This window comes from Aphelocoma coerulescens, chromosome 1A (genome assembly GCF_041296385.1).
Source record: "Aphelocoma coerulescens isolate FSJ_1873_10779 chromosome 1A, UR_Acoe_1.0, whole genome shotgun sequence".
NCBI classification, from domain to species: domain Eukaryota; kingdom Metazoa; phylum Chordata; class Aves; order Passeriformes; family Corvidae; genus Aphelocoma; species Aphelocoma coerulescens.
In genome coordinates this window covers 20,189,385-20,216,893 of record NC_091014.1, presented here as the reverse complement: position 1 = coordinate 20,216,893, position 27,509 = coordinate 20,189,385, and positions in this window count along the sequence as shown.

Genomic DNA, 27,509 nt, shown 5'->3' with positions numbered 1-27,509 from the left:
TTCAAAGAATAACTGTAGTGTGGAGGCACTACAACAGAGATGCTGGACAAGTCCAGTGCTGTACAATACTCATTTTAGCTTTTTGCAAGATATCAGCTGTATTAACATTAATGAAAATCTTGCCTACTGATTTACGTCTTGAGGGTTTTACCTTGCAAACTTTAGCTGTTTATGTGAACTCCAAGAAGTATTTCCATCAATTGTTCTCAGAACAAGGTGAGAATCACAGGAGTGATTCACAGGAGTGAATGTTGCCTATACCTGTAACTTCCCAAAGAGTGAGTTAGTCCACTTTGCATAGATCAGTGATACAACCTTAATATCTTTTCTAATTTTTCTTCCACAGTAAACTTCAAAGGAGTGAAAGTAATTATATAATACAGAGAAGTCATAGTACTTCTACAATTTACCAACTGAATTATACAGAAGTACTCCATTAAATTTATCTAAATCTTGAAGTGAAGCCTATGCATCTGGTAGTAGGCTTAGAAAAGAGACATGTTTAAAATGCCTTATACCATCCCTGCATATATAGACATGGTCTTTATCTATAGATAGGGTCTATTTTTTTCTGGTTTTGCTGCCTTAACAAGCTGTTTTGCTCTGGCTTTGTGTGTATTTGTCAGTTCTAGATTAAAAAAAAATACAACAAACACAAACATATTTTAATACTTGTGATGAACGTGTTTTTGTATATGTGCGTCATGGCGGGAATTTAATTCACACTTGGTTATCTTGGAAAAGTACTGTGTTAAGAACTTGTTTGTAATTCCTTGGAGCACACTTTTTACATGTAATGTTTATGAAATCTTTATAGAATGCATGGTTAAGCACCTTCCACAATCCTGCTTTCATCTTAGTTTCATGAGTGAATGCATGTGTCATCAGTAAAATATCTATTCATCCACTACTGGGATTTCAGATTTTCTGCCGCTTAATATGAGATGGGATTTCTCCCCACACAATATAAACTGTGTTCCCAAGGGTACTTTTGCCTTGAGGATATAAGAAGCTCCTGCCAGGATCTTTCAGTTATAAGTGCAGTGTCATTTGGACCATATTTCTCAAAAGCGGGTTAGAGGAAAATCTCTCCAAACTTTTTATAACTATTAGAGTTTAACTACCATTATGTTTGCTCTTAAAAATTAGCTCTATACAGCAACAGAAGGCACAGGACTCTATAACACATGGTCATAAATTTGCATGTTGCTATGAAATAAAAAAATTATTATATGAATGAAAAAATCACAATCCTTTTTAAACAATATCTAAACTGAGAGAAAAGACTGTGTTTTTCACCATATTGGATTAAGCACAGAATTTCCAGCTGGTCAAAGCAGGTGACTGTCCCACTATACTCTGCACCAGTGTGACCAGTGTCAATGCAGTCTTGGATGTCACAATATAAGAGAGTATCCAGAGGACTACAAATATGGTGAAAGACCTTGAGCAGAAGCCATACAAGGAGTGGCTGAGGTCCCTTGGTCAGTTTAGCCTGGAGAAGAGGAGCCTGAAGGGAGACCTCATCACAGTCTACAACTTCCTCTCAAGGGGAAGGGAAGGGGCACATATTGATCTCTTCTCTGTGGTCACCAGTGACAGGACCCAATGGAATATCCTAAAGTTGTGTTGGGGAGGTTGAAGTTGGATATCAAGAAGAGGTTTTTCACCCAGAGGGTGGCTGGGCACTGGAACAGGCTCACCAGGGAAGTGGTCACAGCCCCAAGCCTGACAAGAGTTCAAGAAGCGTTTGGACAATACTCTCAAGCAAATGATGTGATTCCTGGGGGGGTCCTGTGCAGGGCCAGGAGTTGATGATGATCAACTCTCATGATCCTTATGGATCCATAATCCTCACACAGACTGAGGTTAACCTGAGCAGTCTGTGAGTTGCCAGATCCTCCTCTTCCCCTTTTTGCAGGGGATGCATTCTTTTCCTTTTTACATTCATTGGGAATGCTCCCCAGCTTCTGTGATTATTCAAAGCTAATATAAATTCTTGGGCCTTTTTTTCCTCCAAGACAGTGTCCCACAGTACCTGACAAGCAAATCCTGGAAGAAGCCAAGAAGCCTAGGGCTATGATACTTGTAGTTCCCTTATTTCTCTCGGGATCCTAAACTCCACAAACTCGTGGCTGCTTTAGGTAAGGATACACTTAAACTCCACATCCCTGATCAATTACTCCTTGTTTATGAGAAACAAGTCCAGATGAGTATTTCTCCTAGTTAGACCACCAATCACCTGTATCATGAAATTGTTATTAATAAACTCTAGAAAACTCCTAGCTTGCTTTTGCCAGTATTATTGCCAGAAGATGTCAGGATAGTTAAAGTTTCCAAAGTACCAGGCTTTGTGAACATGGAGTTTTCTCCAATTGCTTAGAAATGGCCATGTCTATTTTGTCTTCTTGATTATTCAGTTCGTAGTCAGACTTCACGTCTTGATTTGTTCTTATTCTCATCCATAAGTTTTTATTCACTCATTACCCACTTCGAGACAAAACTTCCAGGTTCCTCTTTTTGTATGGAGTGCAAATGCTCCCCTCATCTCAATATCTAGGAGTAGATAGGGAAATTCCTTGTCAAGTTCAGGACACTGGGAGGAGTGCCAAAATTTCAAGATATTTTTGATTAAGTGCTTAATAATAGTTTGCTGATCTCAAGAAACTTCAGGTTTTGTCTGCTTCTCTTGTAAATGCTCTGCCACTCCATTTACGTTCTTACTGAGAAAACATTAGCCATGATTGTAATACCAGCCCAAATCACCTTCAGCACTGGATTGCTTTACTTTTTTTAAATTATTGCAGAGTGACCCTCCAAAAAGTACTTTTTTTTTAAAAGATTCTTATCAACCTATACATTTCAGTACTCTAAATGCTCTATGACTAATAATGCATTAGTCTACCAAACTGGAATTAATTTATGGCATGTTGTGAAGACATTACTGTAAGTAAAGGATAAAAGTTTGTTCCTATAAGACATGGACAATAACAGAATCACCAGCTTTTAGCAAAAATTCACACTATTTATAGTAAGACTAGGAAACACAATGCTCGTGTATTGCCCTTTCTTGGAGAAGAGAAGGCTGAGGTGTAACCTCATCACAGTCAACACCTTCCTCCTGTGTTAAGGCTGTTTTTATCATCTTTGGCCACAATACTAGAAGCTACTTGAATATAGAAACCCACTCTCAAGAGCCATCCTTAGCATTCAGAATAAACTCATTATCTTCATCTATTTTTGTTTTTTTTCCCTGTCTTCTACTTTTCTCATGAATAATTTCTCATCATTAGTCATGATATCACCTCTTACTTTTTCCTTATGTTTATGACACATATTGGAGCAACATAAAACAATAAAACAGGTAAAGTTTTCCTATTTTAGTATTAACACTACTTTTAAAGTGCCTTGTTTGCAAAAGCCTATGAGAAATATTTGTTGGAATTCTTCCATCATGCAGACTTATGAATATTCGTACACACACAAACATATTCATATGGAAATCTCAAAAACTGATTTAAATTTCCTTCAGGTTGTCCTGTTGTTGTTTTATGTAGTTGTTTGTTTTTTTGTTTTTCTTTTTCAATTGTCTTTTAATCCAAGAAACAATATGCCACAGTGGACATAGATTTTCCCAAACTCGCATATTTCTTACATAGTACTATGATGGTAACTTGCTAATTTTTCCTTCATAAATTAGTGATTAAATGAGAGTGAAAATTAAAAACTAAGTAAAAAAAGCCCTGTGACAACTCTGGAGCCAAAGCTGGCACATCTTTATTCAGGCCCGTTGTTAAACACTGCTTCCATGCCAAAGTGCTGTAGTTTGCCAATCTGAAAAAACAGTCATAGTGCTGAACAACATCAAGGTCCTATTGTCTTATTCACCTCTTTTCCTCATGTTCCTTTAATAACTGAACTGTTCAAAGATCACAGGCCACTGAAAAACAAGCACACATTAGCAGAAAGGGACATAACCTATGCCCAAATAATTCTAATTCAAACAATTTAAAACCTATCTCTGGGACTCTCATTGTAATTCTCAGTCAGAGAATGAAGAGCATAGCAATTGGCTCAGACTCATATCAAAGCAGGCAGATTAATTGGTACTGCTGTCCTGCCTATATTAGCAGTCGTGCTTCTCTGGCCCCATTTCCTAGGCATGTGAAATATAGATAGTTTAGAGGGACAATTTATAGAGAAAAACTAGCTCTTGGTAAATACAGCTAGTGTGAACAGACAACTTCTGCATTTCCTCTGGTAAGGTATTAGGATTGGCATGTGTCAATTGAGAATATGGCTGATATTGTCACCTCAGAACACTGGTTGAAAGAGAATAACCTTTGTGTGCTGTAGTATTAGGATATCAGTTGTATAGCAAATAGTTTACATTAGTGAAATATAACATTGCACTTAAAGAGAACACAAGGTCATATATGACAGATAAATTACTGCCCCAGGAAGTATATTAGATTTTTTTCTATGAACTAAAGAGTTACAGATAGTAAAAGTGTAAAAGAGGGAGTTTGGTTTGATAAGACCATTATCTTAAGCCTTAACTGAAATATTTACATTGGGCTTCACTGTGGAAATGGCAATTTCTAAAATTGAACTTTATTGTCCTAAGGTTATCTTCTAAATTGTCAAATGTAAAGTGTAGAAAAAATTTGTTAAATGAAGTATAAAATGTTACTATGACTACGTGGTATTCATTCAAAAGGTTCAAGAAACTCAGATATGATAGTATGGACTTAATGTACGAAGCATTACTTAATGTTGTCTCAGTGTCACAAGGAGAGAAGAAAAAATTTATAATTAAATTTATAATTAAATTATTATATTTTTTTAATTTCCTTTTCGAAGAATGTAGAAAACTGCAGACTTTGATCTCCACAATGTGACAATTAATCAGACAAGGAAAAATGTTAGGAGGCTCAGGTAAAGTATATATTAGGGAAGAGTGAGTGTGCCTTTTTTAGGGAGGATGGTGATGATTGCTATTACACAAGGAGTTTGTTCATTCTCTTCAATCCAGTGTAAAAGAGACATACAGCAGGTGTGATTTTTGGGTATGATGTGTAATTCTGCTTAGGCTTCAGTTGCTATTCCCAGGCTTTCCACAAATCCTGTCTCATAACTGCTAGCCCTATACAGTTGTCTGGGGTCCCCCTGCCTGTCTAGGGCATCTCTAACGATCTTGGCTGCATTTATGTGGTGCATCCAGCCTCTACTGCTCAGGAAAAGTTCAAGTATAATGAGGTAGACATTCAATATAAGGTGGGGAAGGCAGGGTAGCACAATCCATTCCCTTCAAAACATTCTTTTGACTTATTGACACAATACACCACCCACATAATTTTCAAACTGAGCAATCTGGTGCAATTTAAGAGACATTTTTGAGGATTGATTAGTGTCATTGTACCTGCCTGTATCCCCAGAACTGTTATGGTGACACAAAGTAAAGAAAGTACGATTGAGAAGAAACGGAGCATGAAACCTCAGTTACAAATCCTGTGCATGTTATTTGGTCCACTTGATGGCTAAGAAAATAAGACTATAAACATTATTTTTGCAGATATGGAGGCTGATAATCAAATAGCTGATTGCAAATCATTCTGTTTTGAAAGCTGTATTCATTCTAGCTTTAAAAATTGGGGCATTAAAAACACCATTTACACCATATTTTAGAAACAAAATTCAAACCATATATTCATATGACAAAAAAGAGGAGGATATTTATGGACTCATAGCCCTTTAAATATTACACTATGTCACATTCAGAAGTCTAAGACACACCACTGATTCATTTCACAACAGCAGCGTTCCCATGAGCTTTCAGACAGATCTCCACACCTTAACGCCGCTCTATTTCCTTGATGCAAATTGGTGAAACCAACTAGCTGGTACTAAATAACATTAAAATACAGGTATTTTTTCTCAGAGAAGCATTTAGGAGTTACTAATTGGCTATTCTAGAAAAAGTCGGGTTTTGAGCATATATACATACCCATGTGCTAGTGGCAGCAATTAACTACACTTGTCCTTTTTACTTGGTCAGAGATGAGAAAATTAAACCCAAGGGAGACTAAGGACTTTAATCTCCAGTTGTATATGTCATATTTTAATTTTCAACTCTACAAGGTTAAAGGGGTTTCTGATAGTGTTTTAAATTAATTTTGCATTATATTGCTTTTGTTTATATGAATACAAAAGAGACAGCCCTCAGCATCCTTGTGTTTTTTCTCTTCCTTCTGCTGTTCTATTTTCTATTTTCCTTTTTTTTTTTTAGTAATGTGTAGAACTTAAAAGGAGCTTGGGAAAATTTTACTTTTTTCTTACCATGGCAAGTCTGGTGGAATGAAAGCAACCCTGTATGCAAATTAATGGAAAAATTTGGGGGATCATTTCTTCAGGTATGGACTCTCTGACCTCAGGAACCTGACAGGTATAGCTGCAGCATTATTAGCAGTCACTTAGGCCTTCAGGTGGAATTAAAGAGGCAGGAATGGCCACGCATTTCAATCTGTACAGTTAACCTACTTAGATTAGAATCTATTATTTATGGTGATTATCAGCTACTGCAGCTCTTGTAAATGGCAGTAGGTCAGTGCTTTGATAATGATTAAGGTATTCATTATAGGATAAAAATGGAGGTCAGCTTCACTTCTGTCTTTTGAAACAGAATTGAACATAAGGAATTACAAGACTGAAGAAATTATTGCCAGAAAGAACCAACATAAATTTTTTTTCATCTTTATTCTGAAGCTGTGTTTTCACAGCTCTCTATATTCATGGTAGCAGTAAAACTAAAAGGTCCCTAATGCCTTCTTTTAAGGAGTTCATTAGAAAGCCGTTAGTGAAGTTTTGTGTATTTTTATTACTACTGCACTCTGGAATGAGACACACAATACCTACAGGAGTCTGAAAAATGGGAGGAAATCATGCATGCAAAGCATATAAACTTTGTACAGTTTTCTGTCTTTTTTATTGCACTGCATGATAAAACCCCTTGTTGTTTGAGCATATACACTACTTTATTCTGTAATAATGCAACTTAAATGTCATAGATATCTTACAAAGCTTACATTTATAATATTTATTAGACAGTGATAGGCTAAATGACTCTTAGGGGATTTAGATATTGCTGAATATTGGAAAAACCATAGGCAGGACTACCATATTTCCTGCTATTTACCTACTGAACTAAATCAGCCTGTAGATATACCATATTTAGCAATTGAAAAGAAGAGGGGGAAATGTTTGCTTTTTACTGCATAAAATGTCTGTTATGAGTCACAAGTTTTCTTAACATTGTTAAAAACCTACCAAATTTTAATGGAATTCATTTTAGCCAGTGACAGTGTCCATTTATCATAAGATCTAACCATCAAAAGATACTCCAGTGTGTACATCAGAGAAGTATCAAAACCTACCAGTCCAGTAAAAGTACACAACATTATCATATATTAATGTCATGAAAGAATAAGAAAAGTAAGAAAAACTTGTATCATGTACACGTTTCATTCTTTCTTTATTCTCTGATATAAAAATTTCAGTGGTTTGAGAGCCAAATGTTTTAATTTGGACAAAATTGTGAGTGTGAGAATCACAGCTCAGTTTATCCCATGTGCAAAAAATTATTTAGCTCTCCCCTCCCAAGCACCAACATCCCTAACATCCCTCCTAGATTTCTAATGGTGTGGAACTGTGGAAAATACATGCCAACTACTTGCTTTTCTTCACAAACCTACAGGAATGGACTGAAGGCTGAGTAGAGAAGAATGGAGACTGGACAAAATCTCCACAGGATTGCCTTGCACATAACTTTGGGAAGATGAAACTGGTATTGGTCAAGTTCCTCTGCCGGGACCAAATTATTGAAATTTTGAAAAACTGTTCCTTTCATGGGATGTAAGATGGTCTCATCCATATGTGTTTTGTATCAATGTCCTCTAAAGATTGGAAACAGGCCTTTTTTTACTATCTGGATATGACATATATTCCATGTAAAGGCAAGAACTTACTGATTGTATAATCACCTATTAAAGAAAAAAAATAATTCAGGAAATAGCTTCAAAATTAATCCAAATATATATTATTTTTATTTGTTTTCCAGAATTTCAAGCATTAGTTTGGAGAAAATTCCTGCCTTAACCCCAGTGTAAAATTAAGAAAATATGATAACTCAACATATTTTGTAGCAGATGGCTTTAGGACTGTGCTACAATTTAAAGAAAGGGAAGAGGAAAAGAGATAACTTGGTAGATTTCTTAATTTGAAAATGTAGACAGAAAATGTAGGTAGAAAATATAGAGGAAGGGAGGATAAAAATATCATCCTCCAAATGTTTAAATAAGCATTAAAATCTTTTTGTACAGGTCAGACTTTCCAATATGTTTGTAATATTTTTCAAGTTGATGTTGTGGTTGTGTTTTCCAGTAATGCTATGTGGCTTCTAAAAGAATTTTTTTAGAGATTCTGATTTGCCATTACCAAAAATGTTGATTCACTCTCCTGAAGCATCAGACTCTGAAAATTACTAAAATAAATAGTTTGGCATGGTGAATAAGGATAGACAAGCATTAATGATATCCTTAAATTTAAATGCTGTTCCCAGGAAACTTTGTGTAGTCCTAACTCACCTTTAATTTTAAGTGGAGTTGCTATCATTACTTTTTCAAAAAAAAAAATATTGGAGAAAGGCAAGCTCAAAAAGCAACCCATCACTGGCAGTCCTAGTTAATATCATCATGGGTAGGTTTCCTTATGCTTTCTCTTTTCAGAACTTAAAAGGATTCTTATTTGAGTCATTAATTAGGCATTTGATTTAAATCTTTCACTTTTTCACAGTTAGATTAAAAAATTGGTTATTTGATACTGAAAACTATTCTATAAAGCATCTAACACCATATATGTAATAAACAGAAGGGATGGGAATGGTCTACTGTTTTTCTTTCCCAAAACTTTCTATGCATTACATTCTTTTCATTTTATTTCCCTGTGGAGGCCGGCGGGCCTGCTGGACAAGGAATGAAAGGAGTCCTACGGTGGGACAAGTCCTAGGTTCCTTTCCAGCTTATGGTGACTGAAAAGCTTCCCCCAGAATGCTCTGTTCTGTTATGTTCATGTACTCCGGTTCTGCTCCCCTGGTTGGCTCCGTTGGCCGCCACAACCCTTGTCACCTGATACACCCTCAGAGTTTCTCGATTAGTTCCCTTACCCTGGAGCCCCCATTGCTCTCCCCCGGGACTTCTCTGAAACCTTGCACGAGTGCGGATGCGTTAATCTCTCCTGTAGAACCCTACGTGAAGACCCTTCCTGCTCATTCACCGTCGGACTGTTTTAGCTGGCTATCTGGTGTGTGTGTGCCAGTGTGCTGGCTGCACCGAGAGGCTCCCTGGGAGGCGCTTTTGGGAAGGTCGTGGCATGTTACCATCTAAGAGCACCGCGACACTTCCCCAAGCCTTCTCTTTGCCAGTCTGTGTAGTCACAGCTCTCTCAGCTTCTCCATGTAGCTCAGATCCTCCAGTCCCTCAATCATCTTCATGGCCCTTTGGAACTTGTTCCAGTCTGTCCATGTCTCTCTTGTATGTGTGAGTCCATCACTGGACACAGTGTCTCAGATGTAGCTCACAAGCACTGAGTCAAGGAAAGGAATCACCTCCCTTGATATGTTGGCAATGCTCTGCCTAATGGAGCTCAGGAGGATGGGGTTCTCTTTTGTTACTACCTTCAACCTATTTGATCTCTTTTCCTAATGTCTTCAGTATTTCACCTAGGCACCCTCCCGTTCTGTTGCTTCTTTTCCCTGTATCCCTTTTTTTCTCTGTTGCCCTTCCACTTCAGCACTTCTGCTTTTGTATTTCTATGGAACCCCCAGTGCAAAGAAAAGTGGACAAAGTATATTTTTCTGTTGATTTTGGCTCAAGCATTGTATTTAGGAACCACACAGTGTTACCTAATCAGTTTTCTCTTCCCCCTGCCCTGTCTGGTCTGGAACCTGGAAAGAGGCCCACATGGAGCTGTGTATGACAACCCAACGCAATGCCTACAGAAGAGGAGTTCTATGCCAAGCTCAGTCTGCCTCACATTCAAGTTTAAGGACATTGGAGTCATTACACTTTTACATTTACGCCAAAATGAATCAGTCAATTAGTCACATTTTGTTCAGAGTGAAATTCAAGTAAATCTTCACTGAAGTCTCCAGAATAATGTTGTATTGCAACTGCCAGTATGCAGCATTCATGAGTCGTTACAAATATTATAAAATAAGCTAAAAATTATGATTTTAATATAGTACATGTAGAGATTTATTTAGTTTGCTATTTTTTGTTTTCTCTACTACTTCTAAACCTTCATTTTCATGTTTTCTTAAATTTATCTCTGAGGACTAAACTCAGACTATTTTTATTTTAAAATTATAGGCTCCATTATATTCAAGTAGCTGCGGTGTCCAGTCTTTCAAAAAGACTCTGACTATCATGAGGTTTGGCAATTTTGCCACAAGGCTTTATTCCTATGAATACTCTGACAGGCTGAAAGCAAAGCATAAAACCAGTACTTATTAAATCTCTAGTAGTCCATATTTCTTTTTCTAAATTGTTTTACTGAACATATATTTTGCTGTCCTTAACTTTGACGATGTTACGACAAGAGTAGAGTACTGGCATGAATTTTTATGTCAACCCTAAAACTGACCCAGCATGAAATAAAAGGAATGAAAATCAATTATTTTTGTTAACCATCCAGGCTAGGAGCAGTGAAACATTAGAAATGTTCAGAAATGCCAGTTGCTCCATTTAATTCTCCTTCTGACAGGAACTCCAAACGAAAATGTGAATCTTTAGTGGATAGGACTAATTTTTTAAAAGGAGTGATTTATTGGTGTCCTGACTGCCTAAGTGTTCCACAAAGTTATTTGCCACCTAAAGGTTATCTACTTCATTGAGAAGCAGATGCCCAAACCTTTTCTTAAATGTGGTTCTGTATTTTCTCCTACTATGGTTGATCCTTCACTGGTAAAGTAAAAACCATTAACCACTTTCACAATTTTTAATATAGCTCTTTTTGAAATCTTTGTAACATTGTCCTGTAACTAATAACAATGACTCTAACGGTTTCAAGGTATTTAACCTCAGATGCCTGGAAAAGGTTAAGATTTAATGGTATAAAATCATTATTCTGTTTGGCTTTTTAACCAATACAGACTCTGATCATGTTATCCTGGTTCCTAGGATTTGCATTGAGCACTGAAAAAGGGAAAAGGTGAATAAAGCAACACTTCTACACAAACAAAATAGAAGAAGAAGGATCTTTTGTCACTTAGCAAATTGAACACTGAAATGTGGTCACTGGGTCAAAGTCAGCTCTTGAGAAAAATCAATACCATTTACTTCCCAGGGTTTTTTCTTCTTTATCAGGCCCTAGTCTCCAATGGCAGCCAAAATCCAAGTATGTGCTGGCTCTTCACTATGAGGAATACCCAGATACAAAAGAAAATGTTGACAGTTCTTCTGTTTAACCTGACAAATCATCACTCAAACTGTGTAGTCAAATAATGAAAATCAGAGAATGATGAGTAAAAGCTCTAGACAGTGCATGATCTCACCTATACAATTAAGAGGGAAAACAGTCTCCTGTCCCTTTTTTTTTTCACTCTAAAGCAAATTTTCTAAGAAGTTATCCTGTAGAAGTTTTATTTCGACTTTGGTGTTTGTAAAGACTTATACTGTGTTTTCATGTCTTGCCAATCAAGAACTACTGGGAACAACCTAAATCAGCAAATTCAAGAAGACAAAAAGTTATAAAAAAATATTCAATGATGTCATTTGACAGTGGTCTGAGGAATATATATAACCTTAGATTCTCCTTGTAGTAATTTATATCTAATGCATGCAAATTTTTCAAAATTATTCTAAAGGTACCTGGAACTAGACAATGGGAATGGCTACTTTGCTATGCAGAAAGATGAAGTTCTTTCTAATAAAGATAAATAAAGATCTTCTGAGTAAGTTGCTTGAATATTGAGGCTATGCACACATAATAAAGAGGATTCTTACATATATTTATTCCCTCAACCTACCCTGCACTGAGGAGGAAACAGAAAGGAGAAGGAGAGAAGATCAACAGAACCAACAATCCCGTTTATAACACATCAGTCATCAGCTCTGAAATGGTACATGAGAACTGGTAATTTTAAGAGGTTTGAAGTACCTGGAGCATATGAGAAGACATGGCATGAGCCAGATTCTCTCTCCTGACCAATACTAATTTGCCATTTGGGCTGTGAGAATTGTTGCAATAATATAATCACAACAAAATGTATTTTTGACTCAGGTTCCACATTCTCTCTTTCCCAAAGTTATACTACCATAGCAACCATATTAGAATTCCATTATTATTAAATTTCTCTAGAATTAGTTTAAGAGTTTAAAGTACCAGAAAAATATAATGCATAACTTGTTTCAACTAAAGGACATGTTACTCTACATGGTTTTTAATTTTCGAAGTCTTCAGCCTAATTAGAGGCTGCTGTGATATCACAGAGCAGCCTGTATGGTCCACTGGAGGCAGCTTGTGCACTTCCATAAAACCAGGGCATTTCTTCAATACTCTATGTGCTCTAGTGGGTAGAGAAAATGCAATAGCATGTATAATATGCTTATAAAAAAAAAAAGAATACCTCTTGGGAAATCTAAAAAAGACATTATGTTCTCAAAGCTTACTAATTGATTATGTAGGATCTTCAGAGACATTATAAAAATGTAAAACCAGAAAAGAAATCTATGGACTTGTGCTTGGAGTTGCATCTGCTTTTATTTTTTTATTATTACCTTTGTAACATATTAAAAGAACTTGGTTCTATTTCTTTCTTTTATGTTCACAACTGCCTTTATTCATAGAGTGGAAAGCAGGAATATTGGAGGTGTAGTGCTTGTGATCAAAAGCTCTCTTCGAATTGATTCCCGGTATTGTTAACTGTACAGATCAGGTTTTTTTTTTTGGGAAACTGAAGAGGCTGAATGAGGAAAGGGGTCGTATAGACACATTCCAGGCAGTGTCAATTAAGAGTTGTTTCTTCTTGGATTCATCTACAGCAAGGAATAAGCCTCAGAGCTGCTTGTGAAAAAGCTAAAGCAAGCCCTTTAGTCTTTGGAATTTCATTTTTATCAGAAAGAACAATAGAAAAGAAAAAAAAGAGAAAAAGAAAAGAAAAAAGGAAAAGAAGATAAAAAGGATTTTCAAACTGATGCCTAAATGACTCTAATATAAAATGAAACTAATGTGAAATGCAAAGAAAACCTCACAAACTTGTGATTATAATTTGGGGAGGGATGTGAGAAAGGCATGATATTAATGCCTAATTTTTTATTTATTCAATTTACAATATTGAATACTGGGATAAAAGGCCAAAATGTACATGAGAAAAGTGTCATGTGGTGAGAATGCATGAAGGAGAAGCAAGCATACTTCTCCTTTAGAAAAGGCATAAAGAAAGTAATATATTTTTGTGCAAAATGATGAAATTTAACAGTAGGAATCTGGTTAAGTTGGTGCAGATTTTCCACATACACAGACAAGTTGCAGGAGGGGAGTCTTCTCTGGATTTAAAACATTCTGCTGATGAAAGAATAAATTCTTGAATCTGGAAATCCCTTACTGATATTCTAACAATATCATTATAGGTAAATGTTGACTAAAAATCAACTACAGCAACAACTAAAATTAAACTTAATCAAATAATTTTGTCCAAGAGTAAAGCTATAAATCAGAAGGTCAAAAATAGGTGCTAAGAGTTTAGCTGGCACGTGAAAGAATAGAGTTATCTCTTACTAAGCATCTGCAACGCTTGTATCTTTATACAATGGCTATTTTGATCATATAAGCAGTTCTTGTTCTCAGAGATTGCTGTAAATTTGTCTCCTCAGTTGCTAAGATGAAAATGTCACTTTCAAAATGAGGCAGATCTTACTTATGTCTGTGTAAAAGCAGTTAAAATTTGGCTTTCTTATAGAAAAAAAATAAAAGAAAATTTTGCTAAAATCCCTTCAGGACTTGGTTAAATTTTCACCAATCCCGCAAGATGTTTATGCCATATCATCTTAGGTTACAGGACAGGACTTATTTTCTCATCATTAGGAGTCATTAGAGTAAGAGATTAATTTAATTAATTTTAAATGTCTCTGGAGTAGACATTTGTGAGGAATTATTTACATTAGTTTTCTTTGATAGAGAAAATTACACAAATGGAGTCTTGTCCATAAAGGTTTTCTTAAAATAGAATATATGCCACAATTAAACACAAAACTATTTCTTTCCAATCTCTAAAAAGAGAGCTGAGGACAGCTTTTTCCGTTTTACACAACCTGTTGCCATTAAAAGTCTCATACTGTACTTTTATTAACAATGCTTGCAACTATCTGAAATAATTGAAAAACTAATTAAAATACTAATTTTGATGTTGTCGTAATATCTGCTCTTATTGTGATATACCCTCTTGTTCAAACAATTAAGTTTTAACTTCTTTTGCTCAAGAGATTTTTTAAATAATCATACCCAGTTTTTATTCACAGCTTTATATAGTATGTTTCATATGTGTTAATGTTATCTAAATAATACAATAGGAAGAAGGAAGTCATGCTTTGTATTTCTGTTCTGCAGCCAGACTATACTACAACAGATTAGATGTGGTGGGAACTGAGACATCCAATAGAAGAACTATTGGCTTATGATAGTACATGGGAAGAACTGTTTGTGAGACAAGGAGAAGCCTAAAAGAAGGAGCTATATGAAGGGAAGGGTAATAATTATAGAAATTATATTCCAGAAAGCAGAGGTCTGAGTGACAAGAGCAAGGTCAAAGGTGGTAAATGATATTTGTGAAGAGACTTGGAGACAGACCAGAAGAATTGGATGTGAATTGCACATGTTTCAACAGGCAGAAGGTCATTTGAGTATCATAAGTGATCTATGACAAAAGAATCAATTTACACTCAGAAAAGTATGTATCTTAATTCATATGTAGTTTTAGGTTGTTTTTTGTGAGGTCACATAAAGTGTTATTGTCAGACAGATGGTTTCATATTTCCATGAAAGATGTTATTTCAGGAGTACTGGGACGATAGCATGTTTTTCCTCATTAAAAGAGACATTTCACCATAATGAGAAACACGCTTTTCTTATAAGGCCTCTGTGGGAAGTTATAATAAGCATTAGCTAATGTTCAATAAAACCAGGGATTGTAAAAGGAAATACATAAGACAGACATGTTCCTTGTAGGTCAGCAAACGTGGAATTGCTATTGCTGTTGCTTGTAACCGGTCACAGAGCGTGTGCTAAACTAACAGAACAAGCATTGAGTCCTGTCAGGCTTTGTCAGGACTTCTTTTGGCCTGTCTAGAAATTTGTTTCAGCTTGTAACAGCGTTATCTAATACCCAGAGAACTGTTACATGTGCTGTTTTGGCTTTTCCTTTGCTTTGCACAATGGTGCAGTGTAACTTTTTTTTTATATGTATGTATATTTCTAACTAATGGATACTAATATCAAGTGACCTTTCTGTGCAGAATGAACTGTCTTTGACCCCGGAATAAAATGCAGCTGTGGTTGGGTTGAAACAGGAGAGCAGGAACAGGGTGATGTCAAAGGCACTGAAGCACAGGCACAGATTGATACTGGAGGCCCACCAATGTAAACAATTCACCAGTGGTCAATTCCAGGTCATCAAAAGCACAAACCCACGCCCCAGGTACACATACCTTTAGAGATAACAAAGAGAATAAGGCACAAATATATAATGTATTTAAAACACCTATAGTAAAGTTGCATGTAAAACTAATTTATGGACAAAAAAAGAAGAGCAAGGTGTAGAGCAAGTCAATTGACAGAAGAAACTGAGTCCAAGAAGATTCTAAAGAGAAACAAACCACCAACATCAGTGCCATACCTCTCCAAGCAAAGATACAGACAACTAAACCTGTAGTTTCTCCCCTGAATGAAGCCATTGGCCTTACCAGAGCGAGCGTAACATCCGAGACACGCGTAGAGACTGCGAAGTGCGTGTATGCATCATTTTAATGATACACAATTAGAACCATGTCATTATCATTATAGCTGGTCTAATAACTATTTCTTTTTATTAGACTGTTAATGCTTTAGTTAGACTAACAATAAATGATTGGCTTTGTACATATATGGTGCTCTTCTTTTGGCTGTAGCATTTTGCAGTACAATAAATTGATGGGAATACAGTCATTTCTTTCTGTGAACTGGGTAGAACAAACTGGTAGCAGATATTAATCATAATCCTTGCCAGTAATTAAGCTTTTTAAAACTGTAAATGCGATATAACAAAGCCTATTTATTCATCTGATAAAAATCTAATCTTTTCTAATTTTTCTAATTTCTAAAAAAATCTAATCTTTTCTGATTTTCTGTAAACCTCAGATTTTGATTGATTTTATAACTGTGAATCATTTACTTAATCATTATCTTAAAATATTGGATCTGTCCAGGAAAACCTAAATGCAGACAGATGTTTTCTATTTAATTTATTTTTACCAATAAAACTTCTTAGAATATTTCTATACTAGTTAGAAAACTTTCTTTTCAATGGCACTCACCAAGGAAAACATTTACACTAGATGGACAAATTAGTTTAATGGCAAGAGATGGACAAGAGTTTTTGCACTTTCTGTGCTCTCCTATTACACTATCCATTTGCAAAAGATGTGTGATGGAGTATGATATAGCAGTTCATAAATTAAGAAGTGCCAGAGAAAAGGGAGTTTGGAAGTTAATTATTTGTTATTTCTTACAATATAAAATCTTGAGACTCTTCTCAAATTTCTTGTCTCACTGTCTAATTAAATTGTGCTACTCATTTGAACATTGAATGAAAAATAAAACAATTTACATCCGTTCTAAAAGCAATTTGATTAATTCATTGGGAAAAATCAAATTCTAAAATATAATTTTTGACTCATTAATGTGCTTGTAATACACATAAACAGCAGAAGTATACTTTCAAAACAGAGTGACGACACCATTGTATATTTGCTCCATTCTTCTGGAGTTTGGCCTCTGGTGATATCAGACATAGCTACTTTGAAAGGTTGCTCTTCCATTTAACTCTCCTTATGATATATTATAAGACAAAGTTTACTTTGAAAATACCAAGGGTTGTTCTTGTATTCCTCAATACATTGTTTTTGTCAGACATAAATTTGAAATAGCTTTGTTATGCATAATTTGTCATTCTAATTATTGTACATCATTATTAGTAAAATTTATTATTGAAAAGGATCATTGACAAGTGACCTCAGAAATTATTGGTTTATATATATATTTTTATTAGATGAGTCTGAGATTTGTATTCTTTAGATTTTAAAATTTAATATTTTTTCATCTGTTTCTATAAAAAGAAAGCTATTAAGCATTACAGTTGTGTTGCATGTGTGTTGTCTAGTTTTTGAACCTGCTGACTGATTATAAATTTTGACAGATTGAAAGAGGTCTGAAAAATGTTAAGTTCCTAAAAATTTTGATTAGGAACTTGTTAGTAACTCCAATGCAGAAGGTGCTTTGAGAACTCATTCTCTATGAGACACTTGAAAATTTACAAGGCAGAAAGAGGTACTGAATTTTTTAAATGCTGGAAAAGCTTGGATCAGAGTTCCTGACTTATTTAGCAGAGAACCCAACCAACCAGATAAAAAGCCAGGCTTTATCAGTTCCACAGTTTCCAGAAGGGCTTTTCCTTGCTTCAGCTCAGTCTCTCAAACCTTTATTGTCTCTCTACCATTTCTTTCTCTCCAGTCTTTCAGGGTACTGATTCAAGTTCTCATGGCAATTTTTGGCAAGTTTTTTTGCTCCCCATTTGAAAACATCAGCTTTCAAGTCTTGTAAAGATCCCTTTTCAGTCACTGAAGAAGAAAGAAAAGGAATAATTATCAAGATCAATATTTTCTTCTTGCTTTCTGTAAAGAAAAGCAAAACAATATATTGCAGCAGCAAACTACATAGTTTTGTTGGGCAGTGTATTGGTTCTTACTACTCCAAATATTTTATAATCCTGCAGGGGATTTTCAGTCATCATTTTGCAAAGTTATTTTCTTTATTCTGCTTTTAATGAAATGATTTTACCAGTGTAGGGCAAGCATAACTCATACCAACCCACAAGCCCATGTTAATTCAAAGTGTTCATATACCTACTTATATTGGATTTTTTTTTGAACAGTAGCCTAGAAGAAAAATTTTCATACTTACATGCTATATTTTTGTTTACTTTTGGAAGAAAATATTTTTCTTCTCAGGTTAGGCAGTGGAACATCTGATGAGGCCAGATATTGTTGTTTACACCTTGAGCAGTCAGCTCCTCTAATGTGATGGGAAAGTCTGGTCTCAGAACAATCTATGTGACTTCCAGGGCTGTGAGTCTCTTGAGCTTAAGCATCTTCCTCCAACTTGGGATGGAAATCTTTCAGTTTAATTAGTTATCCTATGGCTATTTCTCTATAAACTCTCCTCTGCTAAATCCCTCCTGACATCTACAAACAAAACCTCACTGCCTTGGAATGAACCAAAACCGATTCCCTGTGACTGATCTCACCAATAAGCTTGATGTTAACAAAGGCCTTTAGATCTGACAGCGGGTCTGTGCCATGGGGCCTGAGGGTAAGTGCCGTTCCCAGGTCAGGGTCCTCTGCAGTGTGCAGATGCTTCAGCTAGCACTGTCTGTTTAATTAATTTCAGTCTGCTTCACCTATTTAAGCTTTTCACTTGCCTGCTGTTTTCCCTATCAATAAATATAAGTAACAGATTATAAAACAGAAATTCTGTATAGAGAACGATGAATCATTTATGCTAACATGATTAATCTCTTTCCATCATCAAACTTGAAGTTTTATGTGCAGCATAGGAAACAAATTATTTGAGTATATTTGATTCCTGGTATAGTTGAGGTGTTCATATATAAGCAATACATATGCTTGTAAATATAAGATATGTTAGAGCATATCCCTCTTTATACACACAGCCATGTAAATATAAAATATGTTAGGATATACCCATCTATATACACACAGCTTTTATGACTAGATAGTTAAAATTTTTCATAAATTCATTTAAGCACATTTCAAAATTCAGCTTATCAGAATTTGTTAAAATTTTTTTGTATTAGAAATATTTCCTGTTTCAGGCAGACCTGGAAGTCTGTTTTGTTAAAATGCTACATAAACAAGTAAGCCTATTAGTTTTAGTGTTGTTATGTTGGTGGAGCTATACTGACCTAACTGTGCCAGCAAAGCATTCGAGAGCAAATCCCAACCTTATACAAAGTATATTTTTTTAGGATACTTGAGCTACCATTTCCAAATCCATACTAGTTTGGGACTATAGCTCTTCAGCATCAATAGTCCTGTCTATATAACAGTCCTATAAGCAAAGCTATGGTTTTATAAGTTGGTACAAACAGGAATATGGCAATCTGTCACCACTGGAAATAAAGGTCTTGAACCAATCAGCTCTCTGTCCTTGGATGAGCTTATTTATCATCTGGGAAAACAGTCTGGTCTTCTTAGATCTATCAAAGAACTGATTTAACTCAGAAACTAGTTAGTTTCTTGCCTGGTTAGTTAAGCAGCCCAGAGAGACCGGGAAGAGTGCTCCAGCTGGCACAAGGGAGGAGGGGAATCTGTAGGACCACAAAAAGAGGCAGGGAAGGAGAGGCCAAGGCAAGGAGAGACAAGAGAGCAGAACTGTCTTTTCTCAATGTAGTGGATGATAAGAACAACACAGCTGAATATAGAAGGACAGCTCAGGTATTTTGAATGATCACAGCCCAGCAAGTGGATACAGGAGATGTAGAAGGATGTTGAAGAGTGACAGTGACCAGGTGACCATAATTAAGTGAAGCAATATTGGCCAATTTTGAATAAATCGTTTATGTATTACCTTTCGTTTGACTTCAAAAATGCAAACATATTAATAGTAGTTATGATAGCCCATTAACCTTTTTGAGAGGATAATGCTGCTTCCTTTGTTGTGGTACTTACAGTCACTAAATTCTCATCAACAGTCTTCTGAATATAACGAAAGTGTGAAAAATGACAACAGGAAAAGTGATGGTGCTACTAAAATATCAAAGCATGGGAAGTTATAAAGCTACTTTTCATTACTTCCTCACAGTGTTGCAAGATGTGGGAAAGCTATGCAGCTTTCTGTGAATATCTGCTTTCTATGTTAGAATAGTGATGTTCATTGAGAATGAAGTGGGACACAGCTCTTGAAAATGACACCCAAGGCTAAAGACAGGAAGAAATTCTGAGTAAATGGATCTGTGACTAAGGGAGTCTGACAGTCCTTTTTTTTCCACTCAAGGCATAAAACTTTCTGGACAGGGACACTTTTTCTAACTCAGAGTTTACTAGAATAATATATTTTTTCCTCTAAAAACAAATATCAAATTAAAACATTTCTCTAGTAAGTGTGATAATTTTTTGTCATATAAATGAAGAAAAGCACATATGAACCTCGTATCCTTCTTTTGTCTCTGAATATCAGAATATTAATTTCTTTCCGTTTTCACCTGCAATAAGGAAAAAATTAACCTTAAGGTCCAGAACAAAAACCCCATCATTTCTAAATATTGATAGCATCTTTTAGTTAGAAATTACCCCATACCAGAAGTGTGACTCATCTTAGGAATATCAGTAAACAAAAAAATGTAGCTTTAAAATAAGTGCTGAAACTTAGCTCTAAACCAGTTTTCCTCAAATGATAGGCAGTTAAAATGATCAAATTTAATTTTAATTTAATAACTTTAATAGCATTTTGGCAGAAAAATAAAATTTTAATTAACTTTCTTGTTAATATTAACCAATATTTCCAGCATGCATGGATCATCCTGTTCTCATCACTTTTCACTGTTTCTAAGCTCAAAGCAGGTGACAAGTGCTGCAGAAATAGCTACCCATAGCAAGCAAGCTGCTCTCCAGGAGTCACACTTTTTTCAGCTGTTGGCTATATAAGCACCATTTTACTCTAATTTGTCAGAGCAACAGAAGAATCCCAATTACCCAAGTGATTGAAAGAATGTGCAATAAACTACGTTGTTATTTGCATATTCTAAGTAAAGCTACTGTCATATTTCCATGAAATGTTCTTTCAAATTAATAAAACATCATAGTACGACAGGTACATTCATCTACAGTTGATGGTTAGTGATGAGATGACAAGCAGCAGTGAAATAGTTAAAAATGTTGGCATTTAAATTAATCTTCAAAGTTAAGTCCTCCAATTAAGAAGAGTGGAAGATATCTAGAAATATTTTAGTGCTATTGTTTCAATCTTTACTGATTGCCATAAAGACAAAAGTACATGCATTACATTATTAAGGCTTTCTTTTCATCTAAATGTAATTAAAATTAATAACCAAGCTTTGAATCTTGGAATACTGCATGAGGAAAAGTTTAAGAACACCTTTTTTTCCAGTAATAGCTTCCTGTGGTCCAGTGAAATATTTTGCCACGAAAAGCTTCCAAGCTCTCCACCACTTATGTGTGACTCTTGAAAGGCTTATATTTGAATAAACACTCACATTTCAACTAGGGAAAAATAAGCACAGAGTGCAAGAGCTAAAGAACGTTGTTCCAGTTCCTCCATATGAGGCTTCTGCAGTGCGGTCTGTATGTGACTCTCTCAAGATGTCTCAGAAATTCACACAGCTGGTGCAGAATTTGGCAGCTTGCTAGCTGCATAGTACATATTTCTGGGAATGTCTGGCATTTCTCATTGCCTCCTGAATTGATACAGGGTGCTACAGGAAGTCCTGACTTTCAAAGACCTGTTGTGCCCTGCCTCTGACTGGCATGAGAGGCAGCTGTTCACCGAGAGCGCTGGGGAGGTTCCTCAGCCGGTGTCCAGATTGCTCAGCCTTTACTTACAGCATAGGTTAAGAAACTCACAGTTTGTTTTTGGTCTGGTTTTGTTTTTCTCTGAGGTGCATGTTAGACTGGTAGGAAGCCAAAAGAATGAACTATAATTTGAATTCTGAATTCTGTATTCATGAGCACTCTAAAGGCAAGCCCTTACTGAATGCGTAGACTGAGAACCAGCATACACTTATCCATTCTCACCAGAGACTGATTTAGCTCACTCTGGAGAAGAATCTAGATCCAAATCAACATTTACACAATCATAGGACTCTGACATTAAACAAGTATTATTAATAATGTGCCTGTACTGAAAAATTGCAAGAGCTTTAGTTATCTGGCAGATCTGAGTTGCTCCAGAGGCCTGGATGAAGTACAGTACAAGAGAGTAATGATGAAAATTTGTATAGCTATGCCTGGATGAAAAGGTGAGATGAAGGCCACATCGAAACACTAAACTGAGAAGCAGAAGTAGTTGCCCCTATAGCAAGGAATATTTTCTTTAATAAATGTCTGTGCATGCAAAGTAAAAATCTCTGAAAACAAAAGACAAAGTATCTGAAATATGGTCTCAAAATTAACACCTGGCATTAAGCCTACTCAGTAAAAGACTCACCTTGTGTCTTAGGAGTGTCTGCATTTTATCCCACTTTGACCACCCAAGTGGGATTTGCTGTATGCTAGACATTGAAATTTTTCAAACCATCAGTGGAACAAGATAGCCACCTCAACCAGGGCATTGCCTCCTCAGAGGAGATAAAGCTCCCTTTGGAGGTATTATCCTTCTCCTTATAAAGAAGAGCCTGAATGGCTATCTTACATCTGAAGCTTAGCAGCTAGGTAGCTAGATCTGGCTGAGCTGAATCCCACCCTAAACTCATGTGCAGTTCCTCTCCCTCAGCCCTACAGGGTTCAGGAAGAAGTACAGCTGTGGATTTACTTATTCTTTCTTCAGCATTGGTGGGATCTTGACTACATATTATTTTCCAGCAGGTTTACTGACTACGGCTGAGTCAAGGGGGAGGAGATTTTAATTTCTACTGGTATTCTACCAAAGTAAATCTGCCGTCTCCTCTTTCCACAACAACAAACTTGGAGGTATATATCTGATTCATATCACCTTTCTGAATGACTCAGGACTCAGCCTAAAGTCACAAGATATTCCTTATGCAGAACCCTTTTCTAAAAATAATTTTACACTTTTCTCTTTTCTTACTCCTCTGTTGTCAGTGGTGAAGGATCTTTTTATCTTAATCCTTCTTTGTCTGCACTTTATTTAAGAGGTAGTCTGTAAAGCTTTCAGCATTTCTCCATGCTGAAACTGGAACAAATTTTTCATGTTGGCTGTACTCATTGTTCTCTTTCTCTTATTAAGAAAAAATATTGCCTCACAAAAGTAAACTGTTGTATTGTCATCTAGCTCTTTCATCTAGTTCTCTCTGTTTCTCTTATTAAAATAAGACTTTATTTATACTATATTTTATTGTGTTCTCTGTATGACTCTTCAGAGTTTCACAAGGCTTAGAGGATTAAAAGTTTTATTGCATTTCTTTTTCTTTGTTTGTCTATTTTATATCTGTTACTCCATTTAGTTAGCATCCTCAAGTTTAAAACAGAATATTATATTTACTTAAATTGCTATTACAGAATCTTTTAGGCATAATTTTCAAATTTTTCTGTCAGGTTCCATCAATGACTTAGATATCTTCCTTGCAGAAACAATATTTCCTCATCATAATTTTTTCTGTTAGATTTTCTTCCAGCGCATTTGGAAATTTTCTCTCTGCCAACAATTACCAGTTTTAGCAGAAGACTTTGCTCTTTTGTGCAGTTTGACATTGTAACAACTTGTTTCCCCACTATTTTATTTTTCCCTTTAATTTTGTGTGTTGAAGATTTAAAAAAAGGGTTAATATTCTTTCCCTTGAAGAACACAGTGCCAGAATGAAGTGCAATGATAATTTACTACCTTTCTTTTAATTCTTTTAAATGTTAAGAGAAGGAGCTATGTCCAGTAGTTAAGCAGCAGCAATTATGGGTGAGAAATTGGCAGTCCAATGCCTCTCTCTGGCATGGAGTTTTTAAGTAGACACAAGCAGGCTGCATCAGCACTTACATGAATGATGAACTAATAGAGTCATACTTGAAAGGTAAATATAGAATCAAAATCAAATCAGGCCAATTTTGTTCAAGTGGAGTTAGGAGTTACCCATTGCGTTTATATTTCCATATAACACCATAAAAAGTGTCTGTCCATGACTCAGTAATATAAAATAGCATGGAGTTATTTGCAAAAATTTCATTTGCTCTTTCTATGAAATCTACATATTCCCTAAGAGACATTTTTTTTCCCAAGGAATATGTGTAATAAAGAGATAGGCATATTTTTGACACTGCTAGCTGCTATGCATGGAAGCGAACTTTTTCATCTTCTTCCCTTAATTCCTGGAAAACAAGAGAAGATTTACTTCTGTTATCAGTCTGAAGTGATTGCTGCCATATTAAGCTAATTTCATATGTGCTTCTATTGAGGACATTTTCTGCTCCCAACTAGAAAAGAAATGAAAGCATTTTAGTATAAGTGTATTATCTTATTTTTGTTCTCCTTGTTCTTCTTATAGAGATTAAGAGTATAAGGTTCATAGGGACAGTCAGATCATCTCATCTGACCCCTATACTTGCTAGTCAACCCCTGTATTCCTCCCAGCAGCATACTGACTTAAGAACATCTTGACCAATTTAGGCCATGCCTTATTCAAGTCACCTCTTTGTGCCTCATAGCACACAGTTCCGGGACAGACAAGTCCTTAAACTCTCATTTTTTTCAGCAATTCATCCAATTTTACAACATTCTTCTAAAATGTGTACACTAGATCTCTCCCTTGTACTTATCACATTGACGAAGGAAGCTCTGCAGAAAGGATTCATTGCACCTAATTTAGATATCCACTCTACAGACATCTACAGCTGAGGTAATCAGGATCCCTTTACAGACAACTGAAAGAAACATGCACTTTCAAGGCATGTCTCTTTTAGCCTGTTTTAAATGCCTCTGTTAGACAAAATGATTCATGTTTCGTTAATAGGCTGCAGAACTTTTTCAGACTTTGGATGTTTTCTACTCATTACTGGCCTGTTTATGCACTGCAACTGTATTACCTTTTTTATCCACTACTACTAATGAGGGCTCTTATTGAGTTGCTTAACCAATATGTCTCCTAAATTCTTGGAGAATCATGTATTTCCAATAATTTTTTACATTTCTATAGGTATGGTTAAGTTCCTTGTACCAAAATGCATTCAGTGATGATTCCTCTTTGACTGATATTGTTTGTGCTACAATGGAGGCTGGAAAGCTTAAACTTGTGTTTGGCTAGGTAAGAGCAGCGGAAAAGGTTATTTTAATAGAGATCTGCTACTTTTGTCCCATGAAGTACTTAGTTGCTCACAAACAAGGTGAACCATCTTGTTTAGACTTTATTTGTTTAATATTTTTTAGTCAAATAATCATTGCATAGAACAACCTAAAATACATACCAGATGAATTTTGGAAACTTCAGACTAAGAAGTTATTATAAATATTTCAAATTTTTAGATTTTCAGCAGAAAAACTCAAGAAGCATTCTTCTATAGCAAGAATTATATTTTTCAAAAGATTTCGGTACATACATCCAGGCACAAAATGGCATAAAAAGTTATGATTTGTGTCTTTAACACCATTTTAATGCTTCAGTATAATTATTAAAAAGAATAAAATTATAAAATTATAAAATTAATTAAAACCATAAGATTTAACAAAAAGTAATTTTAGAGTGTTCAGCAGAGAAGTGATAAAAGTACTGTAATTTCTTGGAGGTCATTCAAGATCCCATACTAATGTTTGCAAAATGAACTGAATAACCCTTTGAAGATAACAGAGATAACTGATGATAACTGAATGGATAAAACCACTGGTTAACAGACAGGAAAGGACTGATTCTAGGTTAGTCATTTTCCACAATGAAGGAAGGCAACCTGTGCAAAATGTGATCGATCTCTATTGTGAACAATGGTGCACATTCACAAGTGGAATCTACAAGAATCTACAAGAATGAAATTTAAATATTTTTAAAATTATTTAATTTATGCAAGCAATGTAAATAAGAGGCCTGTCTGTAAGAACTGAGGGCAAATTTGGTATCTGAGTTTGACCAGTTGCAATCCACTGTAACTGAACATGAAATTAAACTCATGAAAAAATGGCCTTAACTTGGTGACTTATAACAGCGTCTTGAACCTGCAGTAGACAATTTTAGGAAAATGTCACATCAGTCCTATATGAAGACCAAAAAGCAAGTAGCAAGACACTGACATGGGAACAAAGAACTGCATTTATACCTCCATACATCCATAGCACTCCCATTGGAGGAATGACTAAATAAACAAGGATTCCAAGGTAGAAAATGGGAGATCTGTCACATGTCTGAGTGTTGGGGTTTTAGTTTAGTCCTAGTTTTTTTTCTGTTAAAGGAATTTTTTCCCATATGCATGTTGCTAGGGGACAAATGGCCGTACTTAAGAGAAGACAAAAGGGCTTGGCCAGTCTTTTGTTTTCATCTGGATGTCAGTTCAGTTCGCTCTCGGCACCTGGAGAGAGAGGCTGCAGAAGGGGGAGCTGCTGGTTCCTGCTTTCGGCCGTCTTTCTTTCTGCTGGAAACAAGGCCGGGATCCCAAAGCCGTTTTCCCTGCCCTGCTGGAGGCTGGGCTGTGGCCGCCCTGCCCCGCTGCTGCTTCAAGCCTTTGCTGCGTTGTAGCCGTGCTCACCCTGCCTGTCTGGACTTCCGGGAGGTTCCCCTTTTGGATACATCTCATCTGCCACCCGGGATTTGTGTTGGTGCCTGCCGCTCCAGCCTGCCGTTCCAGCCTGCTGTTCCCGAGAGTCCGGGATCGGCTGCCCAGGGGTTTGTGAAGCCTTTGTTCCATCCTTCCCCGGATCCCAGGGCACCGGTGCCGCGTGCTCCCCGAGCTCGCTCCGGAGCGCCCCCTGCAGCCGTGGGGGAACCATCGCACCTGCCCTGCTCACCGGGAGCCGCCAGCGCCCCTGCCGGCTGCGAGCGGAACTGCACCCGAGGGGAAAGGGCCCGACAGCCGAGAAGGCCGGGACTGGGTTTGTGTTTGCTGTTACTGTCATAGTTGTTGTTTTGTTTGACTGGTTATATATCTATATATATCTATATCTATATATATAGTAAAGAACTGTTATTCCTATTTTCCCACATCTTTGCCTAAAGGCCCTTGATTTCAAAATTATAATAACTCAGAGGGAAAGGGGTTATACCTGCCACTTCAAGGGAGGCTTCTGCCTTCCTTAGCAGACACCTGTCTTTCAAAACCGAGACACTGAGAAACTGTAAGTGACATTAAGGGGTGTAATAGAGAAAGATCACCTATTTTCCCTCTCAAGCTAAAGATCATAAACAGGTTTTTGAAAACAAAGAGAAAAATAGCTCATTCCAAACTACATTGTGAAGATGAAAAACCCCCCAATGAAGACAGTTGTGGTTGCTGAATGCTTGCATACCTCCAAGAACAGGCTGA